Raw genomic sequence first — 20,490 nt, forward strand, 5'->3', positions numbered from 1 at the left:
CACATGAACGAAGAATACACAATCAAGCCGAAACCACCAACTCCACACTTGTTTCTGTCATTTATGAAGATCAATAATGACTATAAATGATGTTTTTATGTAATTCTGCTTAAGTCAGACATTCCTAGAAAGGAAAATTGATGGATTTTCTCAGAAGTGTCTTGTCATGTTTTGCCATTTAAAAACATGATTTATGACTACATTTAATTAATCTGTAAGTTTCTGTTTATTTGTTTGTTTTAGAAGTATCAATTAATGTGACAGTCAATCCTTTTAGACTCAATGGAACATCAACTTGCACCTTTTCTTTCTGAAATACCTCCGGCAGTGCCAATTATCAATGGAGATCCCATGTACCCTGTAAGAGAAGTTTTTCTTCTTTTTATTTGCACTATAAATGGTTTAAATGTTATGAAATCTGACATTGGTTTTCATTCAGATTATTTGTAACTTTTATGGTCACTTACTTGGGAAGGGTTTTATTGTTGCTTTGTTTTTGTTTTTTCAGGGTTGGTTATTTTCCTTGTGGGTCTTTTGAAAATCACTTAAGACATTCAATACTAACTTATCCTACATAAAATTTTCTTTTGAATTAATTTAGCTGCTTTTTATACTCTTTTCCACAACTTAAAAGGCCTAGTCCTATATAGTAAAGTTTCTACTACCTATAGTTTCATAGGGTGTATCGTTTGAAATTGCGAGTCTATTAAAGACTAATGTTCCTTCATACTCATTCAGTTAGGAGTTCAGTTATCTAATAATTAGAAGTATTTTATTTGAGTAGCAATAACTTCTATGAGTAAGACTGGTTTCTAGAAATTAAAAAGTATAATTCAGATTTAGAATTTGCCCCTTTAGTAGATTCAATAGATGGCCTAACCTAGCATATAATGTAAAAAGATGATGGATGTTTTGTCTCTTGCATTAAAATAAAAGCAAACATGGTTATTTAGTATAACATCATGGACAGAAATGAGTGAGATATATGCATACATGAAAATGTCAAAATTATGTTCATTTTTATTATTAGTGTATAATAAAAAGTTTTATTTCTAAAACTGAAAAAATTGTAATTGTAATCAAAATTACATTTTTTAGATGGAGAATTACATTCTGGACCCCAACGCCATGGCAGCATATCCTAATTATTCACACACCATGAATCAACCCAAGATATATAATACCTGGCCTTCTTGTCCCCAATACTGGACTCAAGTATGTCTGAATTTTACCTTCAGATAAATATTATTTTCTGGGATTTTGTTTGTTTGTAGAGTTTTTGTTCTGGGGGTAGATGCAGAAGAGAATAATGTCTTTCCACCTCAATGCACCTGATTTCTATGACCTTATTAAGCTTTACTTTGGTGGAGGAGTAACCTGTTCTTACTAAGGGGTATTGAATTTCTCCTAAGTGCCCATTAGTCCAATTGTATTCTTCTCCTTGAGCATTTTGAAATTCCCATAATTAGGGAGCCTGAATATTATTCAAAACATAATAATGTCTTTTTCCATGGATTTAAAAAAGTGTGTCATTAAATAATTATCTACTTCTAGATTGTAATCGTTCAAGTTAATCCTGGAGAGGTCCTTACGATAAAAGCTGATGATGGGTCCTTTCAGCACATTCAAGGTTTGTTAAAGTAGAATTAGATGTGTGTTTATCTTATAATCAGATCGAATGAACCTAAATATTACTGTAAAATCTCTAACAGTTCATTATTATGTCTTATCACTTGCAAGACAGAATACTATTAAAATATTCCTCATAGGAGTTTAGCATCAACAGCATGAAAGATAATCTTGCTAATCTGTAGTGATACTTTGTTTGTAATCTAACAAAGTTTACCTGAAGATTCGAGTTCAGAGCTAAGCCACAGTTAGCCATAGAGACCAGGCAGTGGTGGCATATACATTTAGTTCCCAGTACTTGGCAGATTGATCTCTGTGAGTTCAAGACCACCCTGGGATACACGAGATTCAGTCTGTGTAAAAGAGAAACAGAGCGCACACGAAGGTGATACCAGATTTTGGGATCCCACGCCTTTAATCCCAGCACTAGGGAGATGTAGACAGGAGTCTCCAACTGAGCAGAGAAAGAAATAAAAGGCAGGAGGAAACAGGAGCTCAGATGCAATCTGAGGATGCAGTCTGAGGATGCAGTCTGAGGTTTTATAGAGCAAGCATTCAGTCTTGAGTATTCGTGAAGAAAGGAATGCCCTTTCGATCTGAGGTTGAGGTTAAAGCTAGAGCCTGGCTGTTCTGCTTCTCTGATCGTTAGGCAAGCTTTATATGTTAGATTACAAACAAAATATCACTACACTAATCTTTGTAGAAGTCTTTGGAAGTAATTTTTAAAACATGAAAGCAAGTTAGTTGAGGAATTCTATTAGCAGAATTCCAGACATTGTAGATAGCGATTGTTATTTATAGTTTTACTTTTGACTTCAGTATGGGAATTTAGTCAATTTACAATGTGATAAGTGCTAATGCTTAAATGTAATAGTGAAATCATTGAAGCAGTTTATTTACTACAGGCTAATACAGAGAACTATTTATGTCCATTAAGATGTTTGGCATATTTGTCAGACTGGAGAATATCAAAAGGCAGTGAAAATATCTGCATATACTTTTAATGTTTGCATCAGAATGTAAGGCCACAGAAGACAAGGCTACTTTTTACAGAATTATGTCAATAATATGTCAGAAAAATTAAAGAACATCTTAATTATAGTGGCATATATTCTTATCAAAGTTAAATACAGGTTTATTGAATTTATATGGCTAAGTATAACTCATGAGCAGAATGAAACATAAATTCCTCTTATTGGTCTTTCCCCTCTTTTAAAAAGATGAAAACATATACATTTTTTACTTCATGTATGTACATAATGTATTGTGATCATACCTCAATTGCCTTCTTTTGCTCCTCTCCAACTGATGCACCTTTCCCATCTATTCTCTCCTCTGTTTCCATGGATGAAGCTGCTTAGTTTTGGTCATCAATTGAGTTTAATTAGGGTTTCTTGCATGAGCATGGACAGAGTTTTCTATGGGGCTGCGGACAACTTAGAAATGGCTACACCACTGTAAAAATATCTCTGCCTTTTCCAACCATGATTAACTGCCAAGAATTTCTCACAGAATGTGGGGCCTTGTGACTCCCTCCCCTATAGGAACCGTTAACTGCCTGGAAATTTTCAAAGACACACACACACACACACACACACACACACACACACACATATATATATCCTAATTTTTAAAAAATCATGTTGTTGAAAGGTAACATCTCTTGTTAACCACCAATATGTACAGACTATAGTAACAAAAATAGATATACTTTTACAAATATGTATCATATATGTATGAGTACTTAATTGATCAGTTTTAGACTGTTCTACAGATGGAACCTTCAGAAAGCTCATTCTTTCACATTTCCAACAAATATTTTTTTAATGCCTAGCATATACCATCATTGCACTTGGTACCTAGTAACAATAATGTCCAGGAGAGAGACCACACATAAAAAGTATTGCATATAGTAATCTTATTTGAGTGTATTTTAATTATACATAAGCATTTTATTATGTATGAAAACAGAAATTACCTCAATTTCAAATGGTCAATAATAATAAAGTATATTGATTTATAGTCATAGGCGTAATATTAACTATTTTAAATTAAGATGGATTTTTGTTTTATGCTAATTATTTTATATTCTAAAGTGATTTTGACCTACTGCTTTGTTGGGAATGACAGTAAAAATCCAGAGGCCGAGCAAATGTTCTTACCAGGTCATAATAGATGCAGAAAAGATTGATTAAATTGGCAGAAATAGACATATAGTGGGCAGTTTGTGAGAGAGAAAATCTACCCCTGAAAGGGAATAGGATTCTTTTATACAGTGAAGCAAAGTTACTTAGTCTTACCTCATTTTTGTGGGTCTATATTTGGATACATAAGAAAGCATCTCATTCCCTTGTTAAGTAGTAAATTGTATAGCATCAGTTGTTGAGGGAGTTGACCACTTAGAATAAGGCATCATGGAGCCTTAAGAGTTATAAGACTTCTTAGCCTGGTGGTGGTTGCACACACCTTTAGTCCCAGCATTTGGTAGGCAGAGGCAGGTGGATCTCTGTGAGTTTGATGCCAGCCTGGTCTACAGAGTGAGTTCAGGGACAGTCAGGGCTACACAAAGAAAACCTGTCTTTAAAGAAAAGAATTAGTAGACTTTAAAACAGGATGTAGTGATATGCCTTTAATTTCTGTACTCTGGAGGCAGAAGCAGGAGGATCTCTGTGAGTTCAAGACTAGCCTCCTCTACATAGAGAGTTCCAGGACACCAAGGGCTAAATAGAAAGACCCTGTAACATGAGCAACTGGTGGTATATAAGGCACTGTGGTCAGGTTCTTACTAGTGAGGAGCTGATAGTTAAAATGTGGGGGGGTTGCTTTTATTTTTAGCTCTTTTATCTCTAAATTTGCTCCCTGATAGAGCAGCAGGGTCAAGTCATTGACAAGGGGTAAAGATCACCTTCTGGAGCTTCTTCAGAACTCAGAAGGGTTAGCAAAGAGGGACATTTTTGATGTTGCTGATATGACATAGTATTATTTTTCTGATTTTTTTTATTGAGAAAAGGAGAAAAAAAACAAGATTCCACCTCCTCCCAGCTTCCCATTTCCCTCCCCCTCCTCCCACCCTTCTCCCCCTACCCCCACTCCTCTCCCCCTCCCTCTCCAGTCCAAAGAGCAGTCTGGGTTCCCTGCCCTGTGGTAAGTCCTAGGTCCTCCCCCCTCCGTCCATATCTAGGAAGGTGAACATCCAAAATGGCTAGGCTCCCAAAAGCCAGCACATTAAGTAGGATCAAAACCTCGTGCCATTGTACTTGGCGTCTCATCAGCCCTCATTGTTCGCCATGTTCAGAGAGTCCGGTTTTATCCCATGCTTTTTCGGTCACAGTCCAGCTGGCCTTGGTGAGCTCCCAGTACATCAGCTCCACTGTCTCAGTGGGTGGGTGCACCCCTCGTGGTCCCGACTTCTTTGCTCATGTTCTCCCTCCTTCTGCTCCTCATTGGGACCTTGGGAGTTCAGTCCAGTGCTCCAGTGTGGGTCTCTGTCTCTATCTCCATCCATCACCAGATGAAGGTTCTATGATGATATGCAAGATATTCGTCAGTATTGCTATAGGATGGGGTCATTTCAGGTTCCCTATCCTCAGCTGCCCAAGGAACTAACTGGGAACCTCAGCTTGGGCACCTGGGAGCCCCTCTAGGGTCAAGTCTCTTGCCCACCCTAAAGTGGCTCCCTTAACTAAGAATTGTGGTTCCGTGCTCCCCTATCCACCCTTCCTTTATCCCAATCCTCCTATTTCCCCAAGTCCCCCCTCCTTCCCTTCTGCTTTTTCTCTCCCCATCTCCCCTTACCCCCATCCCACCCCACCCCCAAGATCGCAATTTTCTCCCCGGCAATTTTGTCTACTTCCCTTAGCCAAGAGGATAACTATATGTTTTTCCTTGGGTTCACCTTCTTACTTAGCTTCTTTAGGTTCACCTATTGTAGACTCCGTGACCCTTATTTATGGCAAGAAACCAATTATGAGTGAGTACATCCCATGTTCATCTTTTGGGTCTGGGATACCTCACTCAGGATAGTGTTTTCTATTTCCATCCATTTGCATGCAAAATTCGAGAAGTCCTTGTTTTTTACTGCAGCGTAGTACACTAATGTGTATATATTCCATACTTTCTTCATCCATTCTTCCATTGAAGGGCATCTAGGTTGTTTCCAGGTTCTGGCTATTACAAATAATACTGCTATGAACATAGTTGAACAAATGCTTTTTGCATATGATAGAGCATCTCTTGGGTATATTCCCAGGAGTGGTTTTGCTGGGTCCAGGGGTAGGTTGATTCCGAATTTCCTGAGAAACCGAAACACTCACTTCCACAGTGGTTGCACAAGATTGCATTCCCACCAACAATGGATGAGGGTACCCCTTCCTCCACAGCCTCTCCAGCAAAGGCTATCCTTGGTGTTTTTGACTTTAGCCATTCTGACAGGTGTAAGATGATATCTCAAAGTTGTTTTGATTTGCATTTCCCTGATTGCTAAGGAAGTTGAGCACGACCTTAAGTGTCTTTTGGCCATTTGAAGTTCTTCTGTTGAGAATTCTCTGTAGAGTTCAGTGCCCCATTTTTTAAATGGGTTAATTAGCATTTTACAGTCTAGTTTCTTGAGTTCTCTATATATTTTGGAGATCAGACCTTTGTCTGTTGCGGGGTTGGTGAAGATCTTCTCCCAGTCAGTAGGTTGCCTTCGTGTCTTAGTGACAGTGTCCTTTGATTTACAGAAGCTTCTCAGTTTTAGTAGGTCCCATTTATTCAATGTTGCCCTTACTGTCTGTGCTTCTGGGGTTATACATAGGAAGCGATCTCCTGTGCCCATCTTCTGTAGGGTATTTCCCACTTTTTCTTCTATCAGGTTCAGTGTGTTCGGGCTGATATTGAGGTCTTTAATCCATTTGGACTTGAGTTTTGTGCATGGTGATAGATATGGGTCTATTTTCATTCTTCTACAGGTTGACATCCAGTTGTGCCAGCACCATTTGTTGAAGATGCTTTCTTTCTTCCATTGTATACTTTTAGCTCCTTTATCGAAAATGAGGTGTTCATAGGTTTGTGGGATAAAATCCGGGTCTTCTATACGATTCCATTGGTTGACTTCTCTGTTTTTATGCCAGTACCACAGTTTTCATTACTGTAGCTCTGTAATAGAGTTTGAAGTCAGGGATGGTAATGCCTCCAGAAGATCCTTTATTGTATAGGATTGTTTTGGCTATCCTGGGTTTTTTGTTTTTCCATATAATGTTGATTATTGTCCTCTCAAGATCTGTGAAGAATTTTGATGGGATCTTGATGGGGATTGCATTGAATCTATAAATTGCCTTTGGTAGAATTGCCATTTTTACTATGTTGATCCTCCCAATCCAAGAGCAAGGGAGGTCCATTAATTTTTTGGTATCCTCTTCAATTTCTTTCTTCAATGCCTTAGAGTTCTTGTCAAATAGATCTTTCACTTCCTTGGTTAGATTTACCCCAAGATATTTTATGCTGTTTGTGGCTATCGTGAATGGTGAAGCTTCTCTGATTTCCCTCTCTGCTTTCATATCCTTTGTGTATTAGAGGGCGATTGATTTTTTTGGAGTTGATCTTGTATCCTGCCACATTACTAAAGCTGTTTATCAGCTGTAAAAGTTCTTTGGTGGAGTTTTGGGGGTCGCTTATGTACACTATCATATCATCTGCAAATAACGAAAGTATAGCTTCTTCCTTTCCAATTCGAATCCCCTTGATCCCAGTATGTTGTCTTATTGCTATTGCTAGAACTTCAAGCACTATATTGAAGAGGTATGGCGAGAGTGGACAGCCTTGCCGTGTTCCTGAGTTAAGCGGGATGGCTTTGAGTTTCTCTCCATTTAATTTGATGTTAGCTGTCAGCTTGCTGTATATAGCTTTTATTATATTTAGGTATGGCCCTTGTATCCCTAATCTCTCCAAGACTTTTAACATAAATGCATGTTGATTTTTGTCAAATGCTTTTTCAGCATCTAATGGAATGATCATATGGTTTTTTTCTGTCAGTTTATTTATATGCTGGATTACATTGATAGATTTTCGTATGTTGAACCAGCCCTGCATCTCAGGAATGAAGCCTACTTGATCATAATGGATAATTTTTTGGATGTGTTCTTGGATACGGTTTGTTAGTATTTTGTTGAGGATTTTTGCGTTGATATTCATGAGTGAGATTGGCCTGTAATTCTCTTTCCTGGTTGAATCTTTGTGTGGTTTTGGTATCAGAGTAACTGTGGCTTCATAAAAGGAATTCGGTAATGACCCTTCTGATTCTATATTGTGGAATACATTAAGGAGTATAGGTATTAGCTCTTCTTGGAAGTTCTGGTAGAATTCCGCATTGAAACCATCTGGTCCTGGGCTTTTTTTGTAGGGAGGTTTTTGATAACAGCTTCTAATTCTTCGTGACTGACAGGTCTGTTTAGATTGTTCACCTGGTCCTGGTTTAATTTTGGTAAATGGTATTTATCTTAAAAAGTGTCCATTTCTTTTACATTTTCCAGTTTTGTGGCCTACAGGCTTTTGTAGTAAGATCTAATGACTCTCTGAATTTCCTCTGTGTCTGTGGTTATGTCCCCCTTTTCATTTCTGATCTTATTTATTTGCGTTTTCTCTCTCTGTCGTTTGATTAGTTTGGATAGGGGTTTATCAATCTTGTTGATTTTCTCCAGGAACCAGCTTTTTGTTTCATTGATTCTTTGGATTGTTTTCTGTGTTTCTAATTTGTTGATTTCAGCCCTCAGTTTGATTATTTCCAGTCTTCTACTCCTCCTAGGTGAGGCTGCTTCTTTTTTTTCTAGAGCTTTCAGGTGGGCAGTTAAGTCTCCAATATGTGCTTTCTCTGTTTTCTTTAAGTGGGCACTTAGTGCTATGAACTTTCCTCTTAGCACTGCTTTCATAGTGTCCCATAAGTTCGAGTATGTTGTTTCTTTATTTTCATTGAATTCAAGGAAGACTTAATTTCTTTCTTTATTTCTTCCTTAATCCAGGTATGATTCAGTAGTTGACTGTTCAGTTTCCATGAGTTTGTAGACTTTCTGGGGGTAGCATTGTTGTTGAATTCTAACTTTAATCCATGGTGATCTGATAAGACACAGGAGGTTATGAATATTTTTTTGTAACTGTGTAAGTTAGCTTTGTTACCGAGTATGTGGTCAATTTTCGAGACAGTTCCATGACCTGCAGAGACGAAGGTATATTCTTTTTTCTTTGGGTGGTATAATCTATAGATGTCTGTTAAGTCCGTTTGCTTCATTACCTCCAATAATTCTCTAATTTCTCTGTTAGGCTTCTGTCTGATTGACCTGTCCATTGGTGAGAGAGGAGTGTTGAAGTCTCCTACTATTAGTGTGTGCGGTTTGATGGCTGCCTTGAGTTTTAGTAATGTTTCTTTTACATACGAGGGTGCTTTTATATTAGGGGCATTGATATTCAGGATTGAGACTTCTTCCTGATGAATTGTTCCTGTTAGGAGTATAAAATGTCCCTCTCCATCACTTCTGATTGATTTAAGTTTGAAGTCAACTTTGTTAGAAATTAGTATGGCCACACCTGCTTGTTTCTTAGGACCATTTGATTGATAAGCCTTTTCCCAGCCCTTTACTCTGAGTAGGTGCCTGTCTTTGTGGTTGAGGTGTGTTTCTTGTAGACAGCAGAATGTTGGATCCTCTTTTCTTATCCAATCTCTTAGCCTGTGTCTTTTTATAGGTGAGTTGAGCCCATTGACATTAAGTGATATTAATAACCAGTGGTTGTTAACTCCTGTCACTTTTTTAGTAGTAGGGTTTGTGTGTTTCCCTTCTTTGAGTTGCGCTGGTGAAGGGTCTCTAGATGTCTGAGTTATTGTGGTCATTGTTGTACTCCTTGGTTTGTGATTTTCCTTCTATTACTTTCTGTAAGGCTGGATTTGTGGCTATGTATTCTTTAAATTTGTTTTTATCCTGGAAAATTTTATTTTCTCCATTTACAGTGAACGAAAGCTTGGCTGGATATAGTAGTCTGGGTTTGCATCCATGGTCTCTTAGTTTTTGGAGTACATCTATCCAGGAACTTCTGGCTTTCATGGTTTCCATAGAGAAGTCAGGTGTAAGTCTGATATGTTTACCTTTATAAGTAACTTGGCCTTTTTCCTTTGCAGCTCTGAATATTCTTTCTTTATTCTGTATATTTTGTGTTTTGATTATTATATGGCGAGGGGATTTTTTTTTGATCCAGCCTATTTGGTGTTCTGTATGCTTCTTGAACCTTCATAGGTACATCTTTCTTCAGGTTGGGAAAGTTTTCTTCTATAATGTTATTAAATATATTTTCTGGACCATTGAGCTGCACTTCTTCTCCTTCTTCTACTCCAATTATTCTTAGGTTTGGTCTTTTTATTGTGTCCCATATTTGCTGAATGTTTTGTGATGAGAGTTTGTTGGACTTGCTGTTTTCTTTGATCAGTGCGTTTATTTTCTCTATGTTATCCTCAGAATCTGAGATTCTTTCTTCTATCTCTTGTATTCTGCTGGTTATGCTTGTTTCTGTAGTCTCTATTCGTTTACCTAGATTTTCCATATCCAGCTGGCCCTCTGTTTGTGTTTTCTTCTTTGCCTCCATTTCAGTTTTCAGGTCATGAACTGTTTCCATTATCTGCTTGATTGTTTTTCCTTGGTTTCCTAGGGTATCATTCCCTGATTTACTCAATTCCTCGAACTTTCTGTTATACTTCTCATCCATTTCTATAAGGGCATTTTTTATATGCTGTTTAATGGTGTCAATCACTTTCATGAAGTCAGTTCTTTCTACTTCTTCTTGATTAAGGTGTTCATGTCCTCCTGTTGTGAGGTCGCTGGGTTCTGGTGGTTTCGTGTTGTTTTTCAAATTGTTGGGTGAATTCTTGCATTGGCGTCTGCCCATCTCTTCCTCCCAATACTCCCCTATGGATCTTCTTTTACAGGATCAGGTCTTCTTGCCCACTGATGTACCTTCCCAGTGATGTCACTCCCCAGTGATGTTTCTCCTGGTGTCCAGATCGGGTCTCCTTGCTGCTTGGTTAGCTCGCAAACAAAGGGCCCACCCTGCTTGCTGCAGGCAGGCTATGGAGACAAAGGAACTACCACCCTCCCCTTTGCCCTCCCGATTCGGGTTCAGTCCCAGTACCCGAGGAGGCTGAGCAGGGAGGCGCTATGCCGCCAAAGAAGGGAGGGAGGGAGGGAGATAGGGGGTGGGGGGATCTGGATGTAAGCTGGATGGGATAGGAAGAGAGAGGAGGTATCGGGCAGTATAGCCCCTGTAGGATGGCCAGGAAGTGTAGGCAGGCTGAGGTATGTTCCCGGCTGCCGCAGCACTCACTCACCACAATGATGTTTCACTCGGTGCCCAGATTGAAACTCCGTGCTGCTTGGTTAGCTCGCAAACAAAGGGCCCACCCTGCTTGCTGCAGGCAGGCTATCATGACATAGTATTTTAAGACCATAGGCAATACATAGACAGTTTAAGAAGCATGTTGGAGGGAAAGGGGAAAATGACTATCTTAGAAGGTTGAAGGCCTAACTGGAGATTGCAAATTTGTTGACCGAAGAAGACAGGCACTAATGTCAATGAAAATGGTAATGGCCCTGCAAGGCTGCCACTGGAATGTAATGACCTTTAATATGGAAAATACCAATCATACCAGAAGGTTAAGAAAAGTCTGGGGGGGGGGGGGGAGTTATGTCATTGAATTAGCCCAAGAGAAGAAAGCCAGTCCTGTGTCCTTCCATAGGATCAATCCCTCAGAAGTTATCTAATCTCCCCTGCTCGTGTAGTCTTACCTTGCACTATCCCTATTTGATTAACATATACATGACATTTCTCTCTCAGGGTCAGGCAGGTATTCCTTGGACTAATGTAAGCAATGCTAAAGATGAGGCCTTTGGAAAATTAAACTGGTCCTGAAGGCCCTTGGGGGATGTTGAGATTTGGTCTAGTTCCATAGGCTAATTTGGTCAAGTATGTTAAGCCTAAGAAGCCATTGTGAGTAGTCTTCTATTGGTACCTTTGCCTGCCGTAATTACCTTTCCCACTAAGAAAGGTATTGGCTGAAAAGCCCTTATAGGTCAAGATATTTCAAGACAGGGTACCTGGAGGAGCTGGATGAAAGGATTAACTTGGGCAATGAAGGAATTGGTATAGGTATGAGATGAATTAGCCATAGGCAATAAGAGATATTAGTTCTACGTGAGATGAAGGCTGCTGAGGAATTAAGGCACATGGTGATGATTAAATAGAAAAGTACGTGATTAGAGCATTTTAAAAGGAGGAAGTTGAGACATGAAAGAAAGAAGTAAAGATGGGAGGACATGAGTCAAGGTAAGTGATAACTTCAATCCAAGAATAGTTTAAAAAAATATATATCTCCGAGGACCACAAGATGGCTCTGCAGGAAAATGTTCTTGCCATGCAAACCTGAGAACTGAGTTTAGTTCCCGGAGCCCACAAACAAGGAGAGAACTGACTTCTGAAATTATTCTCACACATCCATTCAGACATGCCTGCACTCACACATACACATATCATTCACACATATAAAATACATACATACATACTTTGAAATTTCTCTGAAGAAAGAAGTGTAGTATGAGTTGGGTCTTGTAGAAAAAATACCAAGGGAATATGAGGAAAGAGCTTGTAAAATTATATCATAGAACCCAGAAAAGCAAGAGGAAAAGATCTAGCTTCTCATTGGGATCTAGAGGATATTACGGGTCTTTAACACATAGGATCAGAGATCTCTAAGAGGTTCGTGCAAGCAGGCCTTTTGGACTTCTACAGGTGGAAAAATATTTACTTCGGACAGATGAAGCCATGTGAAATAAGCCTTACAGCTTGGTTACTTTTGGAAACATGAGTAACACTTGATAAAATCTGGTCCAAACAACTTTTTAAAATGTCTTAAAATGTGGGATGGTCTTTAAGACAGACTCAATCCCCTAGGTTAATGTGAGAAATAGTCATCACTTTATAATAAGAGTACTAGAGACTCTGCAGTTTGAAAGTTGGTTTATTTCATGACCGTGTAAATATGAGCATCAGTCTAGAGAGCCAGGTTTGCTTATTAAGCACAGAAAACAGTCTTTATAGCCATAATGCAAGCCTCTTCCTTCCTTCCTTCTTTGGTTGAGTAATGAGGAAGGTGCAAACTTAACACATCGTCTAAGTGTTACATTTGCCTCTGCATCTTTCTCTCAACAAAACCATGTGCAGGTTCTTCTTGACCTTTTACATCTTGCTTATTTTAAAACTTATCAGGTACATGGCCTTGTTATGTTTATGGCTTGATAGTTAGAATTTTTCTTTCTTTTTTGTACTTTCATCTATTTGTTTTTAAATTTTTTATTCATGTTACATACCAGCCACAATTCCCCCTCCCATCTCTCCTCCCACTCCCTCCCCCTCCCCCCTGACCCACCCCCTTTCACTCCTAAAGGGTAAGGCCTCCCATGGGGAGTCTACAAAGCCTGGTACATTCAGTTAAGGCAGGACCAAGCCCCACCCCCTGCATCAAGGGTGAGCAGGGCATCCCACAATAGGGAATAAGCTCCAAAGAGTCAATTCGTGAACCAAGGATAGATTCTGATCCTAGTACCAGGGGACCCTCAAACAGACCCAACTACACAACTGCCTTCCACATACAGAGGGCCTAGTTCGATCCTATGCAGGCTCCACAGCTGTCTGTCTAGAGTTCGTGAGTTTCTCTGAGCTTGGTTCAGTTCGCTGTAGTTTTCCTCATCTTGATCTTGACTCCTCTCCCCGCTAATATAATCTCTCCTTGCTCTCTTCGACTAGACTCCTGGAGCTTGGCCTGGTGCTTGACTGTGGATCTCTGCATCTGTTTCCATCAATTATTGAATGAAGGTTCTAAGATGACAGTTAGGGTAGTCACCAGTCTGATTACAAAGGAACATCAATTCAGCCACCTTCTTGTGGATTTGTGGATTCCTGGGATTTTCCCCAGCACTAGGTTTCTCTCTAACCCCATAATGACTCTCTCTATCAAAATATCTTTCATTGCTTTCCCCTCCATTGCTCTCCCAGCTCGACCATACCATTCCCTCATCTTCTCATCCACTATCTCCTGCCTTCTACCACCTACCTGCAACTCCAATTTACCCAGATCTCATCTATTCCCCTTCCCAGTGTGATCCATACATCCCTCTTAGGATTCTCCTTGTTACCTCTTTCTTCTAGAACTGTGGGCTGTAGTCTGGTTATCCTTTGTTTTACAGTAAATTTTTTTATTTTAAACTTCTAGTTTTGGGGTATGGGGTAGCTTGGCAAAGTGCAGGTTAGAAGGCACAAATGCCTAGACTAACAGACACTAGCAGGGGTCTAGTTTCTTCTTATTATTTTTTGTATTTTATTCAATACTGTCTCAAGGCAGTTTTGAAAACTGACTGTTTTTCTTATTTCTTATAAGCCAATATGAGGAGATAATACCAAAAAGATTAGGACAGGCTCGAGATATACTTACCTTGGTAGTGAATGACAGCCCTGATCACTTGCCCCAGTGGTATACTGAAATAGGTAATGAGCCTTTAGACACACCAGGTCTGCCTCTGAGGGAGCACTTTGAAGAGGCTGAGATAGTGGCACCATCTAGGGGTACAGGAAGGGGTTCTACTTAGTAAAAAAAATGAAAAGTGGGAAAGAAGTGTTACCAGAATTCTTGAGGAGTCTCAGCAGAGCCATCATATAATAGTAAGGAAATGGAGACCCTCACTTGGTGTCATTAGTCTCATTAATGAAATAATTTAAGAACAGACACAACTGGAATGTCAAAGGCAATTTATTAGACTTTAAGAGGAAATTTTCTTCATACAATATGTTCTGATCACATTTTCTCCTCCCCCAACTTCTCCCAGATACTACCCACCTCTCCACCCACTCTTAGTCATTCTGGAAATGAAAACTGGGCCTTATCAGATTATAGAGACTGGGGGAACGCAAAGCAAATGATAATGTGCTCTATGAGGACAGTGGCTACCACTGAGGCCCTGTCTGTTTTAATGGGAAATGTTTCTAGCCATCTGGGAAAAGACAAAACTAACTAGTGATATTTGAATCTCTTGCATGGGGCCATGCAAGTGAAGCATATTTGCCAGTCTCCACGCAGCATAGTTCTTCTATGCTGGATAGTGTATGAAAAGTCAGGCACATTCAGGATTTCACTGACAACAAGAAAGACAAGCTTTAGAAATTGTCCCCAAGATGTTGCTATGCCTAATAAACAGAGCCTCAATTGGAAAATAAAGGCTTTAGCCCCTAGACATGTAGATTGATGAAATTCTTAAAGATAGTTCATCACAGGTTGATGGAGGAAGGTCATTGGCTAATAAAGGCACTGCCCTGGCCCATTTTCTTCTAGGCTAATTCTCACATATTAATTTAGCCCATTTCTAATCATCTGTATGTAGCACCCCAAGGTGCGCTTACCAGGGAGATTCTAGCCTATGTCCATCCTGGGTCGGAGCTTCATAGTGTGCGTCTGCCTGGGAGCTGGGGCATGGCGTCTCTCTGAGGCGTCTGCTCCCGTGAGGAGGAGCTGTCAAGTCTCTGAGCTCACTTCCTCTTCCTCCCAGCATTTTGTTCTGTTTACTCCTCCCACCTATCCTCTAACCAATAAAATGGGCCAGGGCAGTGCCTTTATTAGCCAATGACCTTCCTCCATCAACAGGTATTCAACAAGTAAAAGTTTTGGGGGGATAAAAGTTTGGGAGAGTACAAGTTTGTAACTCTATAGTGTTTATAAAGCCTCTTGGATTTCCTGGGGGTATGCTTTGGATGTGAGTGAATGGGACTGGGAACTAAGGCACCCTGGAATGAGACAGTCTGGTTTAGGTTATGATGCAGAATCATGTCTGAGATGAGTGGATGGCATCATTAAAGGATTTCAGGAAATCGCTAGTGAGACAGTCTAGTTTAGTGAGGACCCAGTATCCTTTCTGAGAGGGAGGGATGTGAGAAAGGGCATGGTTAGGTGGTAGACTGGGGAGGATGTTTTAATCCATATCCTCAAGGATACAGATGAGGCAGATCAAGATAGGTCCTGTGCTGGTGAAAGATTATTTAGTAACTACTGTATTCAGGTCCCCAGGGTCAGAGGGGACTTTCCTTATGGAGGAGAACTGGTACCAATGGAAACAATCTTGCAGTTTTGATGAGGTAGGGGTGGTTAGAATGAGCCTGTGTGAAATCTCACATATGGACTTTAGAGGGCTCGCTGAAATAAGAATTAAAACAAGATTTAAAAAAAAATGAGCAAGGAGTAGTGTAGTGGGCATAGAGATACGACTGGGAGTATGCAAATAAGTAAAGGACTAAGTGAGTGTCTTAAGAAATTAAAATAAAGAGTTACTCAATAAAGAAGGAAGGTCTTTTGATGGGTTTGGGAAAAAGAGAGTGCCTGTATATTAACTCAGAAGGGCTGAGAATGAGAGGGTTATAAGGATCCTCAGAAAGTTTGAGAAATTCTAGGGGCTGGAAATAAATCCAGTTCTTAACATAGTTGGAGAAGCAAGCTAGATTGCTTTGAAGATGCCACGAAGTGGTGACTTACCGGAAAGATTCTAACCTACCTCCATGTTGGGCTGGGGCTTTATCTCGTCTGACTCACTTCCCTACTTCCCAGCATTCTGTTCTGTTTACTCCTGCCTACCTAATTTTCTGTCCTATTAAAGGGCCAAGGCAGTTTCTTTATTTAACCAATGAAATAAATACAAAATAGAAGACCCACCTACATCAAGGAGGTATAAGTTATTCCATATGAGATGGGAAAAGTAGAGGCAGATAGAAGCTCATGGAGAGGCCCTTTGACAGTTGTTATACTGTTTACAGAGATCCTGTAAGTATTCTTTAATAAGAGGGTGAAATGAACATGTTTACTAAGGGCATTTCAGAGGAAAAAGTGGCCTGGAAGGTATCAGTGACTTTCTTGGAGGAAGAAAAGATTTTCCAGTTGAGAAGGAAGTACGAGGTTGTTAAGATGCTAGTAGGCTTCTCAGAGGTTGGCTTTAGAGGAACTGAGCTGTTTCAATGCTATGATAAGTTTGAAAAGGAGAGAAGAGGAGTCAAAGGGGAAAGACAGTAGGGCACATCCTAGCCCTTGGCCAGCCAGTAGGCCCAGAATTAGGCAGTCTTTGCCCCCAAAGTGGAACATTTGACAATGGGGCTGCTTCAAGGACACGGGATACCTTTCCTGGTAATAACAAGGTGTCCTTTAAAGTAAGGAAACACTACACTCTCCAAGTTTGAGCTCTTGAATGAATGATGTCATAAGTATGATTAGAGTGAGTGTAAAGGCTAACTGTGGTATATCTAGCTTGGTTTAGGACCCAAGTGAGTGCAAAGAACTCTCCTTACTAAAAATTTGTCTGACAAAGGAGAAGACCTGCCTCTGCCACCAGCTGGGGGAAGCAGTAAAGACATCATGGGACCCATGGGACAAGTTAAGATAACAATCTCAAGTTGTTACCAAAGCTAGCAGAATAAGAGTTTTCCCTGAGAAAAATACCCTCAATGAACCAATCCAAAGGTCTAAGAATGGGAGGTAGTGAAAAACCTTAATGTGCCCTCCATTGTCCTAGAGTAATTGTGAAGTATTCGGCCACAAGAAAGAAGTTATCTGTATTTGAGAGAAGAGTAGCTAAGGTTGAGTGGAGGGCAGGGCTGGAGAGAAACTACAGGTTAGAAAAGCGTGGTGTAACAAGACTGGGAGCAAAAGGAGGAAGTGCAGGAGTGTGAAAGATGGCTACTCATGTTGCACACGGGAGAGAAGAGAAAAAAAAGATGTTGAGGGAAAAGTAACTTTGAAGACTCTAGGGATGAGCAGGATGACAGTATCTAGAACATTGTGGCATAAGGGGTCACTTTGATATATATTTCAATTTGTTTAGAGAAATACTGGTTGGGCATGAAGAACTAAGACCTGGTTATGATCACTATAGAGGTAATAGTAAAAAAAAAGGTCAGGAGGGGTGGTGAGCACAAGGGCAGAAGTTCCTGAAGGCCTGTTTCAGGGTGATGAAACCTCTGAGTGTGTCTGGAGTGGAAACCAGGTGACCATGAGATCATCTTTTGATGGAGAAAGGTCATTGGTTAAATAAAAAGAAACTGCTTGGCCCTCATTGGTTAGAAAATAGGTGGGAGGAGTAAACAGAACAGAACGCTGGGAGGAAGAGGAAGTGAGCTCAGACTCCACAGCTCTCCTCTCGGGAGCAGACGCCTCTGAGAGAGATGCCATGCTCCTGGCTCCTGGGCAGACACACACAATGAAGCTCCGACCCAGGATGGACGTAGGCTAGAATCTTCCCGGTAAGCGCACCTAGCTGTGCTACATAGAATATTAGAAATAGGCTAGTCCAGGTGTGAGAGTTAGCTTAGAAGAGGCTAGATAAAAATGGGCCAAGCAGTGTTTAAATGAATACAGTTTGTGTGTTGTTATTTCGAGCATAAGCTAGCAGGCGGCTGGGGTATTGGGGACTCAGCCCCGCCGCTCCTATTACTACAATCTTTGGTTGCAACATAAAATATTTGGGACAGACGCACAATGCTGGAGACCTGCAGCAGGAAGTAGTCTCTGAGACTTCAGACTACAAGAAGGACAGTCTTAGGAACTGGTATCGAGTCCAAAACAAGTCTACTATGTGATGCACTAGAATGTTGTGAGAAGACAGGAGTATTTGGGAGTACAAAGAGAGAGTGTGGACACGAGAGAGGAGAGAAGAAAGAAGTGGGACTGAGTGCCCTTGAAGAACTTTTCCCAAGTGCTAGGAGCCATTGCAGAATAACTGTGCAGAACAGGTAAGTCTCTGAGAGAAGTTAGACTTGGGGATGGTCCAAGTGAAAGGAAAAAAGTTCCAAGATTTGGCTAGAGGATAATGGTGAAGAAGGCAACTTTGAGTCCAAGAATGAAAAAGGAATTAATGCCTGGTGGGGTTCTGTGAGAAAATACTGGAAGGGCTGGGTGGTGGTGGCATACCCCTTTCATTTCAGCACTCTGGAGGAAGAGACAGTTAGATCTCTGTGAGTTCAAGGCCAGGCTGCTCTACAGAGTGAGTTCCAGGACAGACAGGACTGTTTCACAGAGAAACCCTGTCTATAAAAACAAAAACAAAATAAGAAGGAAAAGAAAAGATAGAAATTTGGAGAATATGTGAGTAGATAGGTACTGTCAAAATGTCTTGAACAAGGTGATAGCAACATTATATTTGAAACAGTGATGATGGCCATGTTGCAGTTGGGGGAGTTTGTGGGCATTAGGATATTCATAAGGAGGTAAGAAGTGATGGGTTTAAGTCCCTCCCTCCTGGCAGAGGAAAACGGATGCTTCAGAATTGAGATAAATCAAGAAGGAAGTCTGAGAGAAATGAGCTCCAGGTGATGGTGTTGCTCAAATGTCAGGTGGCCTGTGTCCTATATAATAGGGCTGATTTTAGAGACAAAAACAGGATTGAGGGATGTGAGGGAGTCACCCTCAGGTGCCGTCTAACACAGAAGGATAAATTGAAGATAATTTGATAGTCAAGAAATACATAGTACTGATGCAAGTTTATGAAGCAAGCCCCCTCCTAATAGAGGAAATTGACAGTGGGGTAAGATGAGAAATGAGTTCATAGGACTTACGTTATAGAAGGAAAAAATGAATAGGGGTATGAAATGTGGAATCTCGGCTTGGGCTTTCATGCTGGTGACAGAAAGAATGCTCTTGTGGCTAGGAGGGCAGTGTAGAGGAGTTAGACAACAGAAGCATTCTCCACTTTATTACCTTGTGCCAACCCTCAGAGAGCAAGGCACTGGGCTCAAGAGCAACTGGTAGAGCTACCGGATGGGAGATGGTTTGGGAGGAAGAATCAGCAGAAGCTCTAAAGGTGGAATCTCCAAGGGAGAATGAAGGGGGTAGACTCTTTCAAGAGAAATTGGGTAGGGGAAAAGGACTGACACAGGAAAGGCACTGAGGAGGCAGAAAGATTGTACATTGAGAGCTTCCTGCCTCTTTCTGGTTCTCATCCTAAGTGATCAAGGTCCCTGAAAATTTACCAAGTCAGATGGCCTTTCATCACAGAAAGATGTTGTCCAATTTACATTGGTACCAGGCCATTTCCTGGGGCAGATTTCACTCCTAAGACCCAATTAAGAGAGGTTAGACAAAAGATACCTTAAAGGGGATGGTGAAAGTATTTGGAGAAAATTTGGAAACCTATGGTGGTGAGGAGAGCCCAGGATGTTCTGAAGACACTGGAAAATTGTGCCTGTTAATATGTCACTTACCAATAAGAAGCTTGAGAATCAAGAATTGGATTAGATTTGTAACTGCCTAGTCAATTATTCTCCATATATTAATGATTTCCCACCTTCTTCCTCTGAAATATCCACATCAGCAATGACAGTAACAGCACAGAGTACATGCTGCAGCAGGAGTGGATGTGTGATGGGGCATCAGGTGTGGTGAGGCTTCCTGTAATGGGAGCAGTTACATGCATAGCTTTTAAGAATATTGTCTACACCAGCATCCCTTTTAAAATATTATTAATAATCATTAAATTTCTTTGCATATAGTTCAGAGGGTCTTCATATCTTGTCTGAGATCTCCTTTGTGAGTGACCAACTTGCCCAAGACCATGCACTTTGTAGCACTATACTTAGCTTACCAAGGATGTGAAACAAAACATTCCATTCGACAAACACTGAGATTTTCACCTGATCCAGATTTACTTCTTAATAGAGAATATGAATGAAATAACAATTAAGGAAATATTTTAATATTTAAGAAATTTTTAAAATAATAAATTGAATAAGTGGGAATTATTGTTCTAACAATGATTTAATGGAAAAGGT

General features: G+C 40.3%; 1 pseudogene; it reads left to right on the plus strand.

Moving 5' to 3' along the window:
* Nucleotides 1–282: 282 nt before the first annotated feature.
* The window catches only part of LOC121442740, a 52,057-nt pseudogene continuing 31,849 nt past the window's right edge, over nt 283–20,490 (plus strand).

This window comes from Microtus oregoni, unplaced genomic scaffold (genome assembly GCF_018167655.1).
Source record: "Microtus oregoni isolate MIOR12 unplaced genomic scaffold, Mior012 000094F_ref0000399, whole genome shotgun sequence".
NCBI classification, from domain to species: domain Eukaryota; kingdom Metazoa; phylum Chordata; class Mammalia; order Rodentia; family Cricetidae; genus Microtus; species Microtus oregoni.